This window comes from Hyperolius riggenbachi, chromosome 11 (genome assembly GCF_040937935.1).
Source record: "Hyperolius riggenbachi isolate aHypRig1 chromosome 11, aHypRig1.pri, whole genome shotgun sequence".
In the NCBI taxonomy this organism is placed as follows: domain Eukaryota; kingdom Metazoa; phylum Chordata; class Amphibia; order Anura; family Hyperoliidae; genus Hyperolius; species Hyperolius riggenbachi.
In genome coordinates, this window is record NC_090656.1 from 64,809,420 (window position 1) to 64,833,906 (window position 24,487).

A 24,487-nucleotide genomic window follows, 5' to 3' on the forward strand; every position below is an offset into this window, starting at 1 on the left:
CTACCACCAAGATCAAAGAACAAGTGGCCACAGATGATTCAGACACTAACCTTTGCGTATAACTGTACTGTACATGAAACCACAGGTTATCCACCTTTTTTCCTCATGTTTGGAAGAACTCCTAGATTGCCTGTTGACATAATGTTCAGGAATGTGTTAAGAGATGAAACAGTCAAGGACTATGATGAATTTGTTACCTCTTTAGAAAAAGACTTGAAGGAAGCAATTGCAATAGCACAGAAACATTCTAGCAAAGAGCAAAACAAACAGACAAGAGGATATAACCAGAGGATCAAGGGTTTACCAATCAACATTGGAGACCATGTTCTGCTTGTGAATAAGAAAGAAAGAGGAAAACGCAAACTTGCTGATATTTGGGAGTCAACTGTTTACAGAGTTGTTAACACCAACCCAAAGACGCATATTTTCCAGATACATGACTTAAAAACTGGAGAAGTCCGAGTAGTTCATCGCAACCTGATTTTACCAGTTAACTTTTTACCCATAGATTTGGGAGAAGAAGAACTGTCAGAAGTGGCTTCTACTTTGTCTGATTATGAAGTGGAGGAACAGACTGATGAACAGGTAGATTCCTTCAGTTATAATGGAAATACAGAGAGAATTCTTGACCAGACATTAGGAACTGAAGAATGTAGTTCGGTAGTATTTGGTTCCGACACTGAGGTATCTCTACCGGAGGATATCCTAAAAGACAATCTACCAGACTTTGATCCTTGCCATGGTATGCAAGACTTACAAACCAGGCATGAAGGTGACTTATCCAAGACATTCTCCTTGTCAGAGGGTCAAACTGGACATTCTCAACCATCATCAGAGAAGAAGCAGACTGATCCAAGCCAATCTGATTCAAACAGGGTAACTCAAACAAGAGTTGGAAGAACTGTTAGACCAGTAAACAGGCTGATCTGCTCAATGAATACCAAGATATCTAGTTTCCCAGAAGAAGGAGAGTTACTAGAAGTAGTAGTACTGTAGTTCCTTATAAGGAAATAGATACATGTAGACGCCTAAGGTAGATGTTAGTAGAAAGCATGTTTTTGCAGTATGTAGGTGCCAAGTTGAGAAGCACTAAGTCGTATGTCTTAACAAGGGATTTCTGCTATATTTCTTGCATTAAGCATTGTGTAGATAGGCACTTTGCAATACTTGCTACGTGAGGGGAGTGCACACCCTCCAAGTAGTCCTTAAGTGGTCCTGCAAAAGAGAGTCCAAGAAACAGTTATCCCATACAGACATATGCTCGTATACCTTAGAGTGTCCAAGCTGAAGTATACAATTCTGTTCCCATTGGAATGTTCTATAATGCTATGTAGTACTGTTTGGTGTTTCATTTTATTTAGTTGTACCCTATTCGTTAGTGCAGGGGCGCCTTTACCTACTGACCACCCAGGCAGCGGCTTGGAGCGCTTTGATGGGGAAGGCGCAATAAATTACTGTCAGTCCAAGGGGAAATAAAAATTCCTGTCCTGAAAGACCGTTGTAAGGGACTGGAGAGAAAAAGATTTCCTTCTGTTTTAAGAAGGCAAATTACACCAAGCGTTGCTTTTTTAGTAGGAGGGCATTTGGTTCCTTTTATCCCCCTATACATTCCTAGTAGCTTGGGTCACCCTGAGCTGCTTGGTTACTCTGCTCTTTTCACAAATAGCCTTCTGCTAAGTCACTAAAGAATCATTCAGAGTTCAGAATTATAGATACTCCCTAAGAAGAAGGTGTCTGGTTTATAGCTGTTCTCTGCCCCTCCACAGAGGTGACAGCGCCCTACCCCCAAATGTTACTGAGTCTGCAGAGCGAGTGAGACAAACAAACAAACAAACAGTAAACTCTGCAGACAGCTGTGTGCTCTGCTAGAATGTCTGCATGTCTAGATGTCAGGAGGATCGCCATGACTAGCTATGGAGAGGTAGGATCATCTGATCCTCTCCCCTACACAGCCCGAACTTCTCCCTGAATTCAACAGGACAGTGTTTGAAGTGTGTAATGGACACAGTGGGGGTTGCAGGTTTTGTCTTTCATTGTGAGAGAGTGAATAGGAGGGCAGCATCTAAAGCTCAAACAATGTTAATGGACATGTAAGCAATGTGTGTAATTACATCTATCACTACTTATAATTGAAGATGGCATAATAATGTATTTCCATTAATGCTGTCTGTTTGCCCTCTCTCTAATGCTATGTACCACCTCACGATTTTTCCAACGATTTTCCCGATGTCCATCCATTTTTTTTTTGAGCGACAAGTAGTCATTTACACGATGTCGTGACATCGCTTAGCGTTGTGTGGTGAAAAGTGACCGTCACTGAGGATCAAGTAAAGTACTGAGGTCGCTTGACTTCTCGTTCGCGCCCGTCCTGTAATGTCACGTGACATCTCACATACCCGCTGGCAGGAAGATGAATCGCTGGACGCTTGTCATGAGGGACACCTCGCTGGATCCATCTTCCTGTGTTGTTGCAGTCACTGTGGTGAGTGTGGAGCTTAACTTTGCTCGCCCTCACCCTCTGCTCATGCTCCCTCTCCCACTGTCTCTCTGACCAAACAACTGCTACTTGGGGAACAATGTGCACAATTATGTACACTAGTCTGAGCACTCTTCAGGGGAGCCAGTAGCATTTGGAACTATTATTGTGTATTTATGTAGCACTGACATCTTCAGCATTTTACAGAGTACATAGTCATGTCACTGACTGCTCACTGGAGCTTACAATTTCATCCCTACCATAGTCAAACTGTAATGTCCGACCATATTATTATCATGTATTTATATAGCACTGACATCTTCTGCAGTACTTTATATAGCACTGACATCTTCTGCAGTACTTTACAGAGTACATAGTCATGTCACTGACTGTCCTCAGAGGAGCTCACAATCTAATCCTACTATAGTCATAGTCTAATGTCCTACCATATTATTATGTATTTATATAGCACTGACATCTTCTGCAGCACTTTACAGAGAACATAGTCATGTCACGGACTGTCCCCAGAGGAGCTCACAATCTAATCCTACTATAGTCATAGTCTAATGTCCTACCATATTATTATGTATTTATATAGCACTGACATCTTCTGCAGCACTTTACAGAGAACATAGTCATGTCACGGACTGTCCCCAGAGGAGCTCACAATCTAATCCTACCATAGTCATAGTCTAATGTCCTACCATATTATTATTATGTATTTATATAGCACTGACATCTTCTGCAGCACTGTAGAGAGTACATAGTGATGTCACTGACTGTCCTCAGAGGAGCTCACAATCTAACCCTACCATAGTCATAGTCTAATGTCCTACCATATTATTATTATTTATTTATATAGCACTGACATCTCCTGAAGCACTTTACAGAGTACATAGTCATGTCACTGACTGTCCTCAGAGGAGCTCACGGTCTAATCCCTACCACAGTTATAGTCTAATATTTTCAATATAGGATTGTTTTGGGGTAAACCAGTTGACTTATTAGTATGTTTTTTAGGATGCAGGAAATGTCTGAAGTGTCTGAAGACAGAAACTCCATGCAGATTTTGCCCTGGCCAATGTTCAAGCCTAGGACTCAGCACTAAAATGCAGTAGTGGTACCCACTGAGCCTCTATTCTACTCATAGATATCTGCTCATCCATGTCATCAATTCTGACCCTCCACTACCCTCCCTCCCTCCATTCTACTTCTCTTCTCTTGTATCACTTACACTACAAACACACTGTGCTTATCTCCAGAATGGATTATGAATCAAACTGTTAGGCCCAGTGCACACCAAAACCGCTAGCAGATCCTCAAAACGCTAGCGGTTTTTGAAGCAGATTTCAGAGCGATTCTAGGCATGTTTAGAGACATTTTCTAAACATGCCGAGTGTTTTTGTGAAGCAGATTACAAATATTGTTACAGTAAAAGCTGTTACTGAACAGCTTCTGTAACAAATACGCCTGGAAAACCGCTCTGATCTAGTGTTTTTCAGAGCGGTTTGAATTTTTCCTATACTTTACATTGAGGCAGAATCGCTTCTGCAAACCGCAAATGTGCAGCAGGAGGCACGTTTGCGGTTTGCTAAAAACCTCAAACCGCTGGTGTGCACCATCCCATGGAAATACAGTAGCCAAGCGTTTTCACAGACAGATGCGGTTGGCGGATCGCTGCTAAAACCGCTCGGTGTGCACTGTGCCTTAAACCACCTTACCATATCAGCCCTTCAATGTCATGATATACTCACTCCAGTCCTACCCTAACAGGTGGTAACATATTTGCATATCTCATAATGTTTGTGAAAAATTATTTTGAAAGTAAGAATGTCTTGCTTGATAATCCAATCTTGCAATGTGACTGCCATTGGAACTTGTAGTGTGGATGCTGTATTTATTTGAGGTGCATACTGGCAGCATGTGCTGTATGGCATACAATGCTGATCATCCACAAGGCAAACTTAGGCAGCTGCCTAGGGTCTAGAGAGAGTTTAGGGGCCTGGTGGTTGCTAGCCCCCACCAAATCTAACTAAATGAGCCAGGTGACCATCAGTGGAGGGCAAAGTGTTATCTTGCCTAGGGCCCCATTTCATAGTTATCCCTCTCTGATGGCTTATATCATGTGTGAAGTGTTCTATAATGTATATGATTTTTGTTTTATTTTTTATGGGGGGGGGGGGGGGGGTGCCACAGGATTTCTTGCCTGGAGTGACAAGAAGGCTAGAGGCGCCCCTGCGTTAGTGTCATAAATTTGGTGAAATTCAGGAGGGGTGAAATGTAGCACTGTGATTTTTAGGCACATGAAGTTTCACCAAATATCCAGTCTGCAGGTTTGCAAGAGGGTCATACCAATATACAGGAGCTGCAGAAATGTACACTTGTTGAATATAGTTTAATATGTTCAAAAGCTGTTAACAGAGTGTTAGGACAGGCAAAATAAACCTCTTTAAATGTGTCATTAGCTAAAACTGAGGAAAGTGTTTACAGGCTGAATCTTAGCAATGGGCTGTTCCAGAAAGCCCCCTGTGTATTCCACCTGTTGGTTTGGTCTCCTCAGTGCAAAGATTGACTGTGGAAGAGGCAGGATCTCTGTCTATGTTCTCTGAAGCTAAAGTTAATCTATCTGCTGTAAAAAGTTATGATCTATATCCATACTAGTTCTGTAGAATGTAAAGAGTTATATGTGTGCTTTTTAGCAGCCTGTAGGCCCTGCAGCACATGCTAGGCTGAGTAGATGATGTTAGTTACAGAGCCATGTGCTCTTCCTGAGATGGCTGCTGTATGAGACATGCAGTGTTTCACATCACCCTGCTGCAGAATCTCTGTAAAATGTTTTCTATTGTTCATTTTCATGTATGCTTTGTATATATATATATATCCTGTAACATGTATGTGGGAATATAATGACTGCCTGTTATGATATAGGTGGGCTGGTGGCCTGACAGTATCCCAGATAGTGGCAGTGTTTCCCTATTGTCTTACAGGTATGTTGCTGTTATGTTCATATATTATTGTTCTATGTAAAATCCACTATACGATCACTGTTTTATGATATTTTGTGAGTGCAAAGATTGACTGTGGAAGAGGTGGGCTGGTGGCCTGACAATATCCCAGATAGTGGCAGTGTTTCCCTATTGTCTTACAGGCTCCAGCCAAGTGCACTCCACCTCAATAAAGCTTTAAAACACAGAAGGCCTGAGTGTCATCCCTTTCAGTCCACTTGGAGTTTATGCCTGGAGGAGCTGGTGGCCGAGTGAGTGTGAAAGCTGGAAGTGTCGCAGATGGTGTAAGAAAGAGAGGGTTACATTAGGTCCCCTCCCATGGAGGATTGACTTCTTCGCAGTGGGAGGGACGAGTACTTAATAGGTTGCATGCAAGTTGTTACGGAAACCAACATCCTCCAGTGGTAGACAGGTCATGTGTATGCTAGGTGTGTATTTTATCCCACAAGTGGGGCTTGCACTCTTTTGCAGATAGGCACTTGTCTGTTTTTAAGTAGCGCTGTTCATTTCCTTGCCATGTACTAATTTAATTCATTTTTGGTCAGCTGCTCCCACTTAACAGCTTTGTTTTTGGTGTATATGCAGAGCTTCCGTTTGGGTTCAAGGTGCGTTTGCAGTTTCTGGGGAGGCTCAGCGCACCTCTGATTCGAGGCCATTCGGAGGCGGCCTGGTGATGCGCTGATCCACCTTTTGCACAATTTTCAATTTTCGAATTTACTTGATTAGCCGCACCCAGGCTATGCATATGCATAGGTTAGGATTTAGTTAGTGTTAGGTCCCCTCCCATGGAGGATTGACTTCTTCGCAGTGGGAGGGACGAGTACTTAATAGGTTGCATGCAAGCTGTTACGGAAACCAACATCTTCCAGTGGTAGACAGGTCATGTGTATGCTAGGTGTGTATTTTATCCCACAAGTGGGGCTTGCACTCTTTTGCAGATAGGCACTTGTCTGTTTTTAAGTAGCGCTGTTCATTTCCTTGCCATGTACTAATTTAATTCATTTTTGGTCAGCTGCTCCCACTTAACAGCTTTGCTTTTGGTGTATATGCAGAGCTTCCGTTTGGGTTCAAGGTGCGTTTGCAGTTTCTGGGGGGGCTCAGCACACCTCTGATTCGAGGCCATTCGGAGGCGGCCTGGTGATGCGCTGATCCACCTTTTGCGCAATTTTCGAATTTACTTGATTAGCCACACCCAGGCTATGCATATACATAGGATAGGATTTAGTTAGTGTTAGGTCCCCTCCCATGGAGGATTGACTTCTTCGCAGTGGGAGGGACGAGTACTTAATAGGTTGCATGCAAGCTGTTACGGAAACCAACATCCTCCAGTGGTAGACAGGTCATGTGTATGCTAGGTGTGTATTTTATCCCACAAGTGGGGCTTGCACTCTTTTGCAGATAGGCACTTGTCTGTTTTTAAGTAGCGCTGTTCATTTCCTTGCCATATAGAAAATCAGGGCCCATAAGTTCAGTTTCCCATTGGGAAGCAGTGGGGATAACTTGGAAGATCAGGTTTCAAACAGAGATCCGCACACACTTTAGTTTATTATCAGTACAGGTACAAAGTACATACTGAAGGTGACATGTCCCATCTTCACATAGGGCTCAAATCAATAATGCAAGCAGCGCTCCATTTTAAGACATTTTAAACACCCTTAAGTGTAAGTACACCAATACGTTAAGCCGTTTGGCTTAAATCCTGGAGATCTGCTTTAAAGGACGGCAAAGTCAGAGCGTACGTTTCAGAAGAGACGCTGTCAAATGTCTTTTCTCGCTAGATCACGCGGATGCAAATATAGCAATTTTAAAACCTGCTTCTTTGATGAACATTTAAACATATGCATGGCTTGCTGCAAAAGCCTTTCAGATAGGAGCGGACAGTGCCATCGGACGCCAGGCCTATAATTTCACCTCTTTCCACAGCGATTGTAATTGTGTTTGTCAGCTTAAAGGGAAGGCATTCCCCCCTGGCAAAGTACGCACAATGACCTCCTGTAGGTTGCAGAGAACAAACGCACTTGGCTGTTCTTTGATTTTTACGGAAAAGTCAGCTGACACGTGTCATTTCCATCACACTGTTTGCCCTAAATGAGTTAGCCGGTGAGATGAAAATATACGGCTGGCATGCTTATTATAAGCTGGGGGCATCCGGGGGTAATAAATCCAAACTATATATATGGGGTAGAGAGGAACAAAAAAATATAACAATTACACACGACTGTTATCTTATCTCCATATTAAAAAGGAAATATTAATTTGATGTCATTAACGGCAAAGCTTTAAATCTAAGGTGTCACGCTTTAATCGTCTCTCTCGGCCTAATTAATCTGTATCGTTTATGGTTTAATCTGCCCTGTTATAAATATCCTTTGGCGTCGCATATGCAAAGTGGTGAGGACAATGAAATAATCAATGAATTTCAGATTAATGTGGGAACATGCGATACAGAAAGGTCATACGGTATGGGGTATTGTCTTCACTGTTAATGAGCTTGATATTAGTGCAATGTCATCCGAGGAGCGGGTAAACCGTTACAAAGGAAGTTTCATTTCGAATTTGGTGCATTAGGTCCTTCTAATAAGCTTAGCCAAAGAATGACTGAAGCAATAACTTTTTATAATGATTCCATTTGGAACTTCGGGCTAAAATAGCATTTTTTCCTATCAAACAAGGATTACAAAAGCAACAGACTTACTTTCAAGATTGCCGAAGTTTTGACAGAAAGAATATGAATTCTCAGCTGTGTTCTTGTTAGTCTGAAAATGGTTGTATCTTACAGGCCTGTTATGTGCCTCAAGTCATGGATGCTTATCTTAATAGATGGTCCGCATCTCTACTCCTTAACCCTATTGCCTATTACTGGGACTTGCTGGTTGTTCACAGCCGCGCCCACCCCACGTATGGGCGTGGCCTTAATGTACATGTGCTAGTATGGTCGCACCTGGGCAGGAGCAAGAAGCCACTCATGGACAAGTGGCTTTGTCCACTTGCCCACAAGCAGGGTCGGTTCTAGTAACAGTAGGGAGTTTGTATGTTCTCCCGTGTCTGTGTGGGTTTCCTCCGGGCACTACGGTTTCCTCCTACATCCCAAAAACTTACACATAAGTTAATTGGCTTGCCCCTAAATTGGATCTAGACTATGATACATACACTACATGATATAGACATGTGACTATAGTAGGGATTGTATTGTGAGCCTCTCTGAGGGACAGTTAAGTGACAGTGTAATCTGTACAGTGCTGTGGAAGTTGTTGACGCTATATAAATAGTAAATAATCATAACAATAATAATAATACAGAATGAGTACAGTAAGTAAATTAGTAGAAGGCCGTGTGGTGACATGCATTGACCACTAGATGGCAGTGTAGGAAGGTAGGAGAGCTACCTCCAGTGTGAATGCATAGCATGAGAACACTAGAGATGCGAAGTTCGGATCTTTTCAATGATCCGGATGATTCGAATCGGATCATTGAAAAGATCCAGATCTTTGATCCGAATCTCGGATCATTTTACTACAGAAGCATTTGGGGGTGAAATGACTAGCAGGACAGGTCTTTCCAAGCAGTGGGCAGAGAAGGGGAGGGGGGTGGACACACAGAGAAGGGGAGAAGATGGACAGAGGGCAGGGAGTGAACAGAGAAGGGAGGAGGGAACGAGCAGAGAGCAGAAATGTTTTTTTTGCACACAATACCCACATGCTGCAATCATATGCTTTACATGTATTTCACCTATATGTGCATCTGTATACTTTGAATGCTAACGTCGCACAGTGAAGGAAAGCATTCCCCAAAGCATTCCCAGAAGTGAAGTGCAGCTGTTTAGAGCAGTGCAGGAGGATCATATTGCACAGCAATCAAAGTGCCTGCCCTTCTAGCCCAGCACGCTGCCTTACTAAGCTGACCCAAAAGTTTCCAATTTGTTCACTGCACAACTACGGAACAGACAGCCTATAATGAGCAGCAGATTATAGCCAGTATGTGTGCTCTACACATAGCTGGCAGTGGCACCGATGTCCCCTCTCTCTCATCTACCTGTCCCTGCAGCAAGGCAGGCCCCCCTCCAACAGAGCGATCCATCTCTGCTCTGCTTCCAGGACCCCGCTGCCCGCTGAGAGGGGGCGTGTCGCTCCTGGCCCCGCCCCCTTTGCGATCCGAATCACTCATTTTGATGATTCAGATGATTCGACTCACAAAAGAGATTCGGATCAAAGATCCGAATCGTTCATGATCCGGACAACACTAGAGAACACTTCCAAGCAGTTTATTCCATCACATGTATGGTGATTCTTTCTGCATAAAAGTTACACAAAACTTTGTGCATTGCAAATCATGACATATGCAACACGTATTAAAAAAATGAACTTCAAGTTGGGATTTATGTTTCATGTTGTTTTGTGTCAAAAAATGCATAGGATAAGCATGACAGAAGGGGAAGTAGACATTCACAACAAACTGTGAACAATGGCAGACAGCCTGTTTCTGTGATGACAGAATCACTTTAAGCCAAAGAGTGCAATATTTCCTTTTGTATTTTATATCAGCGTTTTTATTTAGCGCCCCCGAGAGACCATCTGCTCTGAGTAGGTGCCAGGACCTGTTTTGCAACCACTGAATGATCTCCTAGGGGCTCATGCCACCTGGATTTCCCCCAGCCCTCTCCAGCAGTGTCATCCAGCGCGGAGTTGGCAGGAGCTGGAAATCTGATTATCTCTCAGTTGTCTGCTGAGAATTTTCTATGTAAGCAATCCAGAAATTAGCAGAACTGGACGGGCAAATTCACTGAGGAGTGAAAGAGATGGGAAGAGGCTAAAAACGGAGTTTAGACGAGCAGAAATATTGGCCATTGAACATGAAAGAAAAGCGTGAAAGGGGAGCCAATAAGAGCATTACAAGTTCCCGAGGCAGACATAGCAGAGCCTACTAATTAACACAAAGTAGAAAGTGTTGGGAACATTTTAACCTACGCTATCATAAGAATGGCTTAGTATACTAGAACAAAATAGTAGCCTGAAGCTCAAAATAGGAACCCCCACTTCATAGATAGTTAAAGGAAACCAGTAGTATGGAGGCTGCCATCTTTATTTGATTTTTCAAAAATGACTATCTGCTTAGCTGTTTAAGGCCAGATTTATACTTTTTCGGCCCCTAGGCCAAATATGTTCAGGCAGAAATTGGTTGCATGTATTGATCAGACATGCTGCAAGATGTAGGGCCAAGATGCTAGATCGGTTGCATGGCGGTAATGGCATGCTATATCAGGACGATCAACAAACGCAATAGAACGCTGTCCCATCGAGATTGTTGTCCCTCCAGTGCAAAATGTGCCCCCTGCGGTATACTTTACCTGTCGGGGGGCGTTGCTGGCTCCGTGCTCTATCCTCTGTCTACATACACACCACATGTGGTTGCCAGCATAACGTGGGCACGTGTGTGACGTCGGCATATGGCGTCACAAGGCCTATTCATATTGAAATCGATTGGGAATTGGCCTGCAGTGTATGGGCAGGCAGCTGATCTCTTTTGGATCAGATTCAGAGAGAAATCTGTCTCTTGGTCGATCTGCCCATACATCATTTGATGTATGGGCACCTTAACGCAGCTTAACACTCTCTATATGAATAATAGACACCAATATGTGGGCAAAGCCTGCAGCCATCTTTATTGGTTTTTTTTAAGTTAATTACTCATTTATTACCTTAGACCATAATATAACTAATAAGTACGTATAACCAAACAAATCATAACCACTGCTTTTGGAAACTTGGGAACCAAGTGATAACCAAGGGATATATGACCAACAACAACCATAAATGTCCGCCCAACAGGGAGCAATTACCCATTACATTTGCTTATGTGGATAGGTAACACACTTCCAATAGGCCAGCGACAAAGGGCGAGTGGGTGGTTCAGCTCCTTCTTACTGCTCCAGTGCTGTGATGTCACCTGCTCTTCTCTGCTTATATAGGCTCCCTCTGGCCATCATTGGCTGCCTCAAATTGCCTGCCAACTCTGACAGCCAGTGGTTAAACAGCTGATTTACTTCTCCCCAGATACTGGAGGAGAGCATCCTGACAACCTGTAAGATAAAACGAGAGCCAGAAACCGGTTCCAACCAACCCTTTTTTATTACCTGAAAGTTGTTCTAAGCTTTCAAATGGAGGTGAGCAGTACCAGGGCCGGTTCTAGACTTTTTTTTCTGCCTCAGCCACTCCATTCCTCCTCAATCAGGACAGCAGTGCCACCTCCTCCCTTCTGCTGTGCAAGTCAAATAAAACACTGCTGCTCTCTTGCCTCCCCCCTCCTCACTCACTGTCAGATTCCTCACACAGCACAATAAGCTGATTTTCCCCAATGATGACCTCATTCTCTTCTCAGTTCTCATCCTACTCTGACTGCATGCAGTTAGCTTAAACACAGTACAAACATTCTGCTCTTATAATCTCTGCGCTTGATGCAAATGTTTTACCTTGCTTGTTTTAAAAATGTATCCGTGAGATACGTTTTTAAAGCTTTGCAGAAACGCCCACTGCCACCACTCAGTCCATTCTGAGCAGCCCGGTGGTCGGGGATTCTCCATTGAGCTGCAGCAGACCAATGGGAATCCTCAGCAACAGGGAGAATTCTCATTGGTTCATGTTGGACCAGTGAGAATTCTCCCTGTTGCTAGGGAGACTTGGCCTGTTGCAGTTTATGGAGTGCCATGCTTCTGCTGGCCGCCGGGCTGCTGAAGGGACTGAGCGGCGGGACAAGCGGTGGAGGAAAGACAGGTGACTGACAATGCGTACAGGCCGACATAGCAATGCTGCAGACACAGAACGGACGCGGAATGGGTGTATTTGCGCACAATTGGTTGAAGAATGGACGGAACGCATCCGCTTTGTGGATGTGCCATCCGTTTCCGTTCTGGACCCGCACAAGTGTGGACCGAGCCTTAAGCAGCTTTCTGCTGAACTGGGGTTTAGCTACATAATAGCCAAACCCTTGATGCCTAGTAACTCACCCCCCTCTGCTCCTATGCAGTGTCTTCCAGTATTTCTGGTGCTCGCCTATACTATAGCCGAGTGCCCATCTGTACTTATGGCGCTCAAGTTATCCTCTTGGCACTCGCCTATGGTATAGTTGAGCACCCATTTCCACTATGCCTGCTGCAGCTGATTGCCACCGCCCAAATTAATCTCTTGGCACTTGGCTATAGTATAGCCACCCATTTCTGCTACACCCTTGCCCCATTCTGCTACACCGCTGCAGCTGATCACTCACTTCTACAGCTTGTCACTCAAAACCGAATTCAGGCACCAAAAATTTACACTGAGGCATATCCTCCCCACAATTACTGACCTTTCAGGGACCTCCGAGGACCCTGCTTCTGCAGGCTGCAATAACAGGTACCACAACGTACTTTGCCTGAAAGAAATGAAAAAAGGAAAGCGCACAAGTCAATTAAAAAACACAACATTAGGGAGGATGGGTGGGAAAACTCGTCCTCTCTGGCAATGGTGAGCTCCTCCCCTTCCTACATATCCTGCCTGGAATACCCAATCCCAGCATCTAACTCCTCCTCACCCTACTCTACAGCGTTAACCCCTGATAGCTCCCCCTGCCCTACCTAAAACTGATGCCTAACTAACGCCCTTGCCCTGGGCAGCAAAAGCCCATCATGTACGGCCCCTCCAACACCCTGCGAGCTCCTCTTGGCCTTATTCTATAACTGAAATTAACCTTGCAGTCTATGCGGCGCCCAAATTATCAGCCAGCCTCTTGCACCCAAATGACCTGCTTCACTCTGGAGCTGCTGACAGAATATTTGTACAGTTTTCACAGAAAATAAGCCGTAGATGCCTATTTTGATCTTTATACAAAGATTTTCTTCTGCCCACGAGATTCTTTAACCCAAAATAAAGTATTAAGACTGACAAGTGTGAAGCGCATCTAAATGCTGCCTTAAAGAATGTTTCTAATGGTAATTTCTCACCAATTCCATCTGTTTGAAAATCACTTTAGGAAATTACATTTAATTATAGTGTCGACAAATATGTAGCGCACCGATTGCTGTCACTGGGTAAGGACAAACAGATATCTAGTCAAATTCAATTCAGAGAAAAAGGCAGTTTAGCGGAGCCAGATCGCGCGCTCATTAGGCAGTGTTGTTTGGCTTATGCAAATGTGTAATCAAATCTACTGAACAGGTAAGACAAATCATTTCGGTAACTGCTGTTAACAGTTTGAGTTACAGGAGATTAGGAGCGTCTTCGGCAGGCTCCAGCAATCAGCTGCTGGGGACTTCGACATGCCCTACCAGGCAGTGGTAAATTCTGAACCTCCCACAGCTCCTAATCCATAAAGGCCATTCTACGCATTCCAAGCACAAATCTCTATAGTAACTGAGTTGCAGTAGGATCTTGCTTGTGCTTGTGTAGAAGCATCTTTGGATTATGTGATGTCAAATCTTTTTTTTTTTTTTTTTTTCTTTTAACATACATGCCAAATTCTTTTTTGGAGGGATGGTTCCATTTTTGTTTAAGAAAACCTAAGGTGAATATAAATAAATTATACTAGTGATACAGTTTTTCCCACAGTCTGAAAGAGTTCTAAGCCAAACTATATGAACTGGTTTTTCTATCTCCTGCACGCAGAGGCTATTCTCTGCCAGAAAAAGTTGTATGGCTGTAATTCCTTATCGGAGCCAGTTCTAGACTTTTTGTTGCCTGAAGCAAACTTGTGAGGATGTGCCCCCCTGATGTGGCATGATCACACAGCACCCGACAATTTGCACTGCGTGTTATAGCTGAGAGAGAAGAGCCAGCTGCAGAGAAGTACGGACACGTCCCATGGAGCATGTGGGTCATTTACAAAATGCATTGCTGTGCCAGCTCTGCAGGGGACACAGGAGGGGGACCCATGGAGAGGGAGGGCGGATTGGTGTCGGCCCTGCTCCCCACTTCGGCCGTGCAGTTGTGTTGCCCCTTCAAAGCCCATACCCCGGTCCCGCTGCCCCCGCTCATGATGTCACTGTCCCGAGGTAAACACCGCTTGAGGCAGGTGCTTTGGGCTGCTTCATGGGATGTTCAGCCCCATTCCTTATCAGTGTATATACTTATATACTACGCTATAGTCCGACTTGATCCGAAATAGAGAGAAACTGTCACTTGCATCCCTTATGTTTGATTTTTCCAGGCAGAAAAGCAAGAAAAGGAACACAGCATATTTGTGTGCTTGGCACTGTACATATATGTCTGTCTCATCATGTCACCTCGGATACGCTTTAAAAAATTACCTTCATCTCAGGTTTTTGTTCTTTCTCTTTTTTTTTTCTGGGGAGTTTTTATGGCTTGGGTCTATTCAAGTTGCACACTGTTGTTACTTCTGGCCCATAGTAGGGACTTTGGAAGTCTAATATAGTCAGTGCATGCTTGTGGTTAGGGGCTGACTCTGTGTCCTCAGACTCCTTGGATTACGTCAATACATAAAAACAATAAAAACTGTGCTGATAGTCGCAGTGTAATAACGGTGGTGCGCTAATTCAAATTAAATACAGTCTAGCAATCTCATACAAGCTGCGCACTATAGATCCTTCAGTCCATAAACTGTAAAATTAAACAGTCTGTCCCTGTCAGCTTATTTCCCTGCCAATAGGCGACCAATCTGCTGCTTCAGTGAGACACCACCAGCACCACGCCCCAAGCAGTGGGCACTCACCGTTAATTAATGACCCTCGATTAGATGGGTCAACAGCACCTGTGGGCTCATCTGGCGACCCCCTGCCACTTTGGGAATATCTGCTGTCAGTCTCTCTTACTGGGACATGTAGGATCAGTTCACCTCAAAAAATAAACACATTCAGGCCCACCATAGCGTAAAACAGTAAAACCACTTTAATTATAAAAAGATCTTACAAAACTCCAATAAAAAGCAAGTATTGCATTTTAACAGGCTCCACCCCGTGCATTGGCCGCTGGGTCAGCTTGGATCGTGCTGTTAATCCACCTATTCCCTCTACGTTCACGCCAAACGTTGCCACATGCTGTGCTGGACTCGTTTTGTATGCTCCTGATGAGTAGCTAATGCTATTAAACTAGTTGAGCACAGCACACAGCAAAGGTGGGCTGATCGGGAGCCAGCGAACGGCAGCAGAAAGTGTGCGGCTGTGATGCATGGAGGAGAACCAAAGAGTTGGAGAAGGTAAACATTTCTCCACTACCTGTGCTACTCTGCATTTGGGTAAGGAGTGGAAGGAGGAGTGGGTCCCCACAGCCCCTGGGCCCTCCCTTGCAGGGGTTGAAGGGGCTATTGTTACGCCCCTGGATTCAACTTGACCGAGGTCTTGAGTAGGAACGTCATATGTTGTGGGATGCCTGGACAGACAGTAGACTATCAACCAATATGATCATCACAAACAATCATTTTAGGTGACAAAACTCTACTGCTTTTACATAACTTTAAATCATGTATGGCCGGTAATCTGTAGGCTTGTCGTTATGGTGCAAGTATGTATTTATTGTTTGCACTGAACACTAGGCAGCTTTCATCACTGTGATGCAGGGTGGAACAGAAAGTAATTAACGTAAAGGGTCTTTAAGCACCAGACATGGAACCATTAGTCATTCTAAATGGTGTGTCCAGTGGGTGGAATTTTTCCTGTGCTAATTTTTTAACTGTACTCATTGAGCTGCTTGATTAAACATATTCCGCTTCCAACATGTAGAAAAAAAAGTCTAATTTTACAAACTGGTGTCCATAATTAAAAACTATCTAACTCGTTCCTTCTCGTAATAGCAGGTATGGAAATAGTACTCTCTGTCATTAGATGACACCATGATTAGAAAGCACCACTGGTTGCATGTTTAAATTTTGAAATTATGAATTAATACTTAAGTGCAAGGAGCTTATTGTTCTACCATAAACAATAAAGTCCTGGTTATCTATAACTCAACTAACCAGCAGTCTCAAGCAACCAGCACAAATCCCTGACAGTACCCACAGTGGTGAAGGCCGAGTTCTTACACTGCTTGTGGACTACTCTGTGCTTGAAGACTGGGTTCCACGGCTCCCCCAAGGTTAATATAATTTCAATTACTGTATTTTTACCAGGGCTGGTCCTCCTATGACGCAACACTTGCTTCAGGCGGCATTTACCTGGGGACAGCCCCTAGCCAGGGAGTTTTTGGGCACAGTCACTGCAGGCATTTTTGGTGCAAGGTGCTATTGTATTGCGTGTGTCCATTGAGCAGGTCCACCCAGGAGGGAGAGAGCATGCATACACACAAGGGAGACAGTGTTCCATCATGGCAGCAGAGTTGTGCTAGAGCACAAACCACAGCAGACTCTGCAGGCCGCCCAGTGCTCAGCCTTTAGCCTGTGCCTGCTCTGATTGAAGCTCACCACCAGCTTTGGAATGTGAGGGCCCTGATTGACTGATTGACTCCTCTGATCTGTGTGCCGGTGGCTATGGCATCTTCTGAAAGCAGTTTCCTCCCCCTGCTGAATGTTTGGATAATGTGATTATGTATGAAGAGTTAATGGCAGCTATATTAGCTAGGCCTATATTTAACACCGAGTCTCAAGCAACCAGAAAGCACACTTATCCAGCATCAGTCAATCCCAGACGGTGCTGAATAAGGCCTCTTGCACACTGCATGCATTTCAGATTCCGATTCCGCTTTTTAATCTGTTTTTACATCCGATTCCGATTCAGATTTTTAATCTTAACTGCATGCTGCGTTTTTTGATCCGTTTTTCTGTTGAATGTATTCAAGGAAAATCGGAAACGGAATCAGAATCGGAATCGGAAAACGGATTTGCAGTGTGCAGGGAGCCTAACCGAGACTCTTCAGTAGTGTGAATGGGGAGTGGCCTGGTAAAACTGGTGATGAATAATCCAAATCTAATTAGCAATCTCAAATTGCTATGCCGCTTATGACATGTACACAATGGGCCCACATGAACTGATTCACTTACTGGCAGTGTTGCCAACTCATCCCTTTAATTACTGACACATCTAAGTTATACAGGTTCTGGGGCTACTTACACATAATCAGTGCTTTACCTGCATCTACCTAGCCACGAAACCTGTATAATTCATATGTGTCAGTAATTAAAGGGATGAGTTGGCAACACTGCTTACTGGTAATCTCTCAAACTGTTCCTTAAACCTTAAGGAGAACCTGAACTGAAAATAAAAAGTCAAAATAACCATACACAGGTCATACTTACCTCCTGTGTAGTCTACTCCTCAATCTCTTTCTCCTCTCCTGCATCCCAGTTGTCCACTGTGATCAGTGGAATTATCCGTCCAACATTTTAGAAATGGCCATTACCACATAACAGCTTCCTGGTCAGCACACTGTTAAACTGTAATATCCCCCACTTGAGCCATAGGGAAACATGGACAAGACCTTGCTCATTCAGTTGTAACTGCTGATATATAACTGACAGCAACTGGTATATGTCAGAAATGGAAGAGATTATTGTAAGAAGAAAATGGTGAGCTTCTAAGAGGAACTGATGGTGAGGTTGGTATGTAATATTAATTTGCAGCTGCGTCATGTGTTCATTTTAAATAATTTTACTCGCTTCCGGTTCCCTTTAAGGGCTCATTCACACCATGAGCAGCACTGTCAGTTTTAATGCACCGCATGTAGTGTACAATCCACATGGCAACATGAAAGTCCATAGACTTACATGTCACCATTCACATTACAGCTGTGCGTTCCCATGCATTTTGATGCAACGCGTCTGGGGAACATTTTATCGCACAATGCACACGTTTCTGTGTACAACTGCCAATGTCTGCGCTTTATTGCACCACGACGTTCATTCCGTGCTATGGCAATGCATGCCTGAAATCGCATCCTTGCATGCGTTCTGTAGTGTGAATGAGCCCTTACAGTTTGAAGTCTTGCTGCCACCCACTATTTAAAGTGAACCTCCGGGCTAAAAATCTACTCAGCAGAACTGAAAAGGCTTGGTGTTTCTTTAACAGTTTCACAGCATCAGAACTTTGTTTTTCTTACCAAAGCATCATTTTTAGCTGCATTTTTATCTAAGCTCCACCCATCAAAGAAAACAGCACAGGCTTTTTTTCCCTGATGCTGTGCAGAGCATGATGGGATTTCCTATGTTGTTATTCACGTTGCCTAGCAACTGGGAGAGGTGATCAGGACACAGGACAGTTGGAACTGTGTCTCATGCTCTCTGTCACCTCCTTTCAACCAAAAAGATGGCTGCCATCATGAAATCAAACATTTGCCTGTTCTTTTAAAACAGTGTGGGTAAGAGATTTTATTACCTATCTATTTTAATTAACATAACTAATGTAATTTAATGACAGTATGTTTGTTTAGGCTGGAGTTCCTCTTTAAAGAAAGCATATTTCAAATGAGCATATAAATGTCACGTTGTACCCCTTCGCTGATAGACATATTCCAGAAGAGTCAAGTAAAACAATCCCATAGTAAAATAATCCCATAGTAAAATAATCCCATAGTAAAGTGAGATACTGTAATCCCATATTCACTTCGGACACTTGTTCTGGTCAAGACAGCCACATATTCTGCTTGTTTTTTAATGTTTCATGTCAACATGTATTCAGCTAAAGGCATACCCCAGCATGTTAATGTGTGGAATGTAACTGAAGAAAATAGAGTATTATGTTTCAAGTAAGGCTCGTGTAAATCAAATTCTGCTTAAAATAATGTGCCTATCACTAGTATCTGCCTGTCACTGGACATCTGTTACTGGGGCATCCGACTGTCACTGGGGTTTCTGCCTATTATTGGAAGTTGTCTCTTATTGCTACCTCCATGCCATTGGTAACAGCTGCGTGTCATCTGATATCTGCCTGCCACTTTTTTTTATCTTTATATAGTTGGTAATATCCCTGTTGTTGGTAATATCTGCCTCTTGCTAATAGTATTTTTTGTCATTGATACCTGCTTGTCATGGGCAATATCTGCCTGTTTTAAGTATAATCTATGTGTTATTGAAAACTGCATGTAGTCTGTAATATATGGAGCGGCCCCACAAATCTTGCAGTAGCCACTGCAGTCTCCCAATCTCTGATAACAGTGTGCTTCCAGACACTGTCAGCAGAAGAATGCTACTAAGTAAGGGACACATTTAAAGAGAAACTCCGACCAAGAATTGAACTTTATCCCAATCAGTAGCTGATACCCCCTTTAACATGAGAAATCTATTCCTTTTCACAAACAGACCATCAGGGGGCGCTGTATGGCTGATATTGTGGTGAAACCCTAACACAAAGAAATACTGAGTATGTACTCTTGGCAGTTTCCTGTCTGTGAACCTTGCTGCATTGTGGGAAATACAGCTGTTTCCAACTGCCAAAAAAGCATGCAGCAGCTACATCGCCTGCCAACAGTAAAAATGTCACCATGTAATAAATGTCAGAATGTAAATCAGGGATTTAAAAGATTTTACAATGGGCAAACACAGACTAAATCATTTATACATAATTATTGTAAAAATGAAGTACTTTTTTATTACATTATTTTCACTGGAGTTCCTCTTTAAGGAAGTTCTATAAAATTCGGATTCCTTGATGGGGGAGAGATGGAGACCCATGTGCACTGTAAAATGAGAGCCCAATAAGAGGGCACTAGAAAACTGGAGCATACTGTAACTGGCAGTTGAAGGTTGAAGAATGGTAGAAGGTGAACTAGAAAGCTGTGCATTCTATTAGTGGAACTATAATGCTTTAGACCAGATTTTTTTTTTTTTTTTAACAGTTAAACTTTATTGAAGTTTTTTCTTAAACATACAAACAGTAAACCACAAACAATGTGGAAAGGCACATTAATTGTTCCATTACAATAAACGCTGTCATTATAGCAACAATAAACATTGTAACACATCCAGTTTATTTTCAATGAAATGTAGTTCACTGTTGCACGGTTAACATGGTCAACAAGTGCAATCGATTAGGTATTTAGGACAACAGTGCCTCTCCAGTGAACATATAGAGATGTAAAGAAGAAAAGAAGAGAAGTGAAGAAGAAAAAAAGAGAAAGAGAAAAGAAAAGTGTCCGTCCCCTGCCCCCCCCCCCCCCCCCTTACCCACAGTGCCGCTCCCCGTCCCTTAAGGATCAATCCAAGGGTCAATCCAAAATTGGGATAAAGTTGGTACTTGTAGAATCTAGGATTTTTTCTTCCCAAATACCCCAAACTTTGTGGTACTTTTTAGGACATTCCCTGTTTAAGTAAGTGGTTTTATATAGAGGTAAGGTCTTGTTTACCGATTTAGCCCAGCTACCTATAGTAGGCACCAAGGCCTGTTTCCAGTTTAAGAGTATTTGCTTCCTGGCTTGGAAGCATAACACCAGGACAAGCAATTGTTTGTGTTTATTTAGAGATGTCTCTCCAAGGTGACCCAAAAGCACTAGGGCGGGGTCCAGACTAAGGGTGATTTGAAGTATGGCGTTGATTGTGTCCAGCACAGCGCGCCAAAATGGTATAATGTGAGGACATGTCCAGAAAATGTGTATAAAACTACCACACCGCGCTCGACACCTCCAACACTCATCCGAGTTGTCTCTACTTATTTTATGCACACGCTCCAGAGTGAAGTAAATCCTGTGTAAGAATTTGATTTGTTGTAGATGGTCTCTAGCCGAGACCACCGTAGTTGGGTATTCTTCTAATATTGTGTCCCAGTCATCTCTATCAAGGTTGGGAACATCCTCAATCCATTTTTGTAGTACAAAGTCCAGTTTACTGTTGTTCATAGTCAGGAGTTCAATATATATTGTAGATAGTGTTTTTGTCAGTTCTTTAGTTAATAATAGCTTTTCTAGAGCATCCATTTCCAGCGTTAAGTTTATGTTCTTGAATTGTGTGTTGTAAGCATGTCTTAATTGTAAGTATCGGAACAAATGTTTATTGGAGAGGTTATATTGCCTCTTAAGGTCATCAAAAGGCAATATACTGTGATTACCGTGTATATGAGACAGGTTTTTGATACCGTATCTCGCCCATATGACTGGGTCTGGAATAGTAAAAAAGTGTGGCAATTGGGGGTTGCCCCACAGTGGAGTATAAGGTGATGTTGTGTTTTCTATTTGTAAAGGTGCCCTAGCCGCCCTCCATGCTTTCCACGTTGTTGCCATAGCTATTGTGGCATCTGGGTTAGATTTAGGTCCTCTATAAGGAAAATTAGTGAGTTGTTCATAGGAGCCTAATATAGCCGCCTCTATATTAACCGCCGGGTTGTGATGATCCTGCGAAAACCACCAACGCGCTGTAACAAGTAGCGAGGCCCAAAAGTATTTTTGTAAGTTAGGTAGTGCTAGACCACCTCTATTTTTAGGTAGTTGAAGAATTTCTAATGAGATCCTAGATTGTTTCCCTGCCCAGATGAACTTAAGTATAATAGAGTCAAGTTTGCGGAAAAAGCCCTTAGAGAGCCAAATCGGGGATTGTCTAAAGACATATGTGAATTTAGGTAGGAATATCATCTTCAGGAGATTGATTCTTCCTATAAGAGTGAGTGGTAGTTTGTTCCATGTTTTGCATTTATCTTCAAAACTACGGACTATCGGGTCTATATTTAAGGGTTTATATAGGTTGAGATCTTTTGTTACTTGGATCCCCAGATATTTAAATTGGGACACTACCTGTAGTTGTATATTGGAGTTTGTGTTGAGTTGGGGTATGTCATCTAGTAGGAACAGAAGTGATTTAGACCAGTTGATTTCAATAGACCAGATTTATACTTCTGCTGCCCCTAGGCCAACTTTATTGTGGCTCCCTTTCCCCAATGCAACACTGCCCCTCCCATTCCATGGGTAGCCCTCCCATGCATGTGTGACCTCCTTGAAAGGCAGCCCCTGTTTTTAATGTACAACTGTCTTTGCCAACACCTCCCCTTTTCCATGTGTTGCATTTACAGCATCCATATTTTTCCCAGCCTCCTCTGCCATATGCAGCAACATATATTCCATGTCCAGCCACCCCCTTGGGTAGCAGCTACCCAAGACCCGGGCCTTTTCAGAAATCAGGTCCCTAAGAATGCTGGGACACAATACGAAAGACAATGGAATGCCATAACACTCTGATGCTGGGGATACACGGTACGTTTCTGTACCGTGTATCGACCAGCTGATCCGGCCAGCTGATAATATTCAGCTGGCCCGATCATGCCGCTCGACCCGCGCCCGCTCGATTCCGGGGACGAGCGGCGATCGATCCGCGCGCGGACGAGCGGGGATGCGCGGCGATCGATCCGCGCGCGGACAAGCGGGGATGCGCTGGCTCGATCCGGCGCAAAAAACGAGCCGTGTATGCACGGCATTAGAGGCACCAGAACTTTGACACACCCTATTTGTCACATGTAACCCTGACCACTTTTGAACACACCTAATTGTCACCCACTTACCTTGCAAGGACCCCTTGGTTGCCTTGGCCCTCCCAAACAAATTTTTCCCATTTCTATTCTGCTTGCCAGCTACCAGTGGACAATTTTGAATAAATCTAGTTCCATTTTGAGGAACAACTCATGATCTGCTTTGGTAGTAAATCAGACCCAAAGAGGCCCTTCTCCACAAGTGTCCTCCATAGTATACAATTCATCATTCCAACCCGTACTCTGTTTCTGCCTCATGGATCAGTGAGCATTCAGCGGCTGGGTATGGAGATTTAGTTTGGGCACATAAACTTGGTATAAGTTATAAAGCAGGACTTTCCATCACAAAATATACAACAAAATTGCTATGGCCGTGAAATGATACAGCATCTACTCTGCTGAAAAATGACTTTGTGCATTTAATATATTTAAGTAAAAACAAATTAATCTAGGAAGGCCCATCATGTCTCCAATTAGAGTGTCTCTCCAGCTACCGTGCAATAACACATCTGAATTTACAGGCCTAATAGAGATGATTTGGTGTTTGTTCTCAGGAAATATCACTTATGAACGGTTTTACAGCCATGCAGTGCTAACAGTCAGTATTAAATGTCACATCGTGAATGGCTCACATCTGTTCAGCTATTCAGCGTTCTGAAGTAGAATGATCGGGGCAGACCACAGCACCGGCGTGTAAATGATCACTTTTGTGTATTAAAATGTACTTAGTCTAGTTCCTCGCAGTTGATCTCTCAAGGACATGACAATTTGGTAAAACACTGTCCTTTCTCATGTTTTTAACTGTTACTTGGATCAAAGCTATGGGGAAATTCTTTCTTCTCTCATCAGTAACAACAGTAGCAATAGGGGATGCAAAGGCTTTACTACGCTGGGGCGCTAGGACCAGAGGGGCCAACTCTCAACTGCTGCATTAACTCTTTATTGGTGTTATGCTGTTAATGATCACTTCTGTTTTTGCTTTTTGCAGACTCGATGCACCAAAGCTGCAGCCTTTCAGGGCGCACTCCAGGGGCAACCAGGATAATAAGGGAACCTTGCCGAGGACTCTTTACTGTCTTACATACTGGCTTGAACCTGGATTCACCTGGATTGAACCCTAGTCAAAGGCTCAAATCCCACATTACCAGTAGGTGCTGATAAGACAGCATGAATATTGCACAGGACGGTGTGCCTTAGACTGGCCACAGGCCACTCTGAAATGTGCAGTTTGATCGCACAGCATAAGGCCACAGATGTCGCAATGTTTGAGGTAGCGTGCAATTAGCTTGCTGACTGCAGGAATATCTACCAGAGCTGTTGCCTGTGAAATGTATGTGCATTTTACAGAGTGCATAGTCGTGTTACTGACTGTCCTTAGAGGAGCTCACATTCTAATCCTACCATAGTCATAGTCTACTGTCCTACCATATTATTATAGGGTATTTATATAGTAGTGACATAATCATTTTCCTCAGAGGAGTCAATCTGCCATATTTTTTGGCATGCAGGACGCACCTACCATATTATTATTATTATTATGTATAAATACATAATACATGTATGAGCACTTTACAGATTACATAGTCATGTCAGTGACTGTCCTCAGAGGAGCTCACAATCTAATCTTACTATAGCCATTGTCTAATGTAC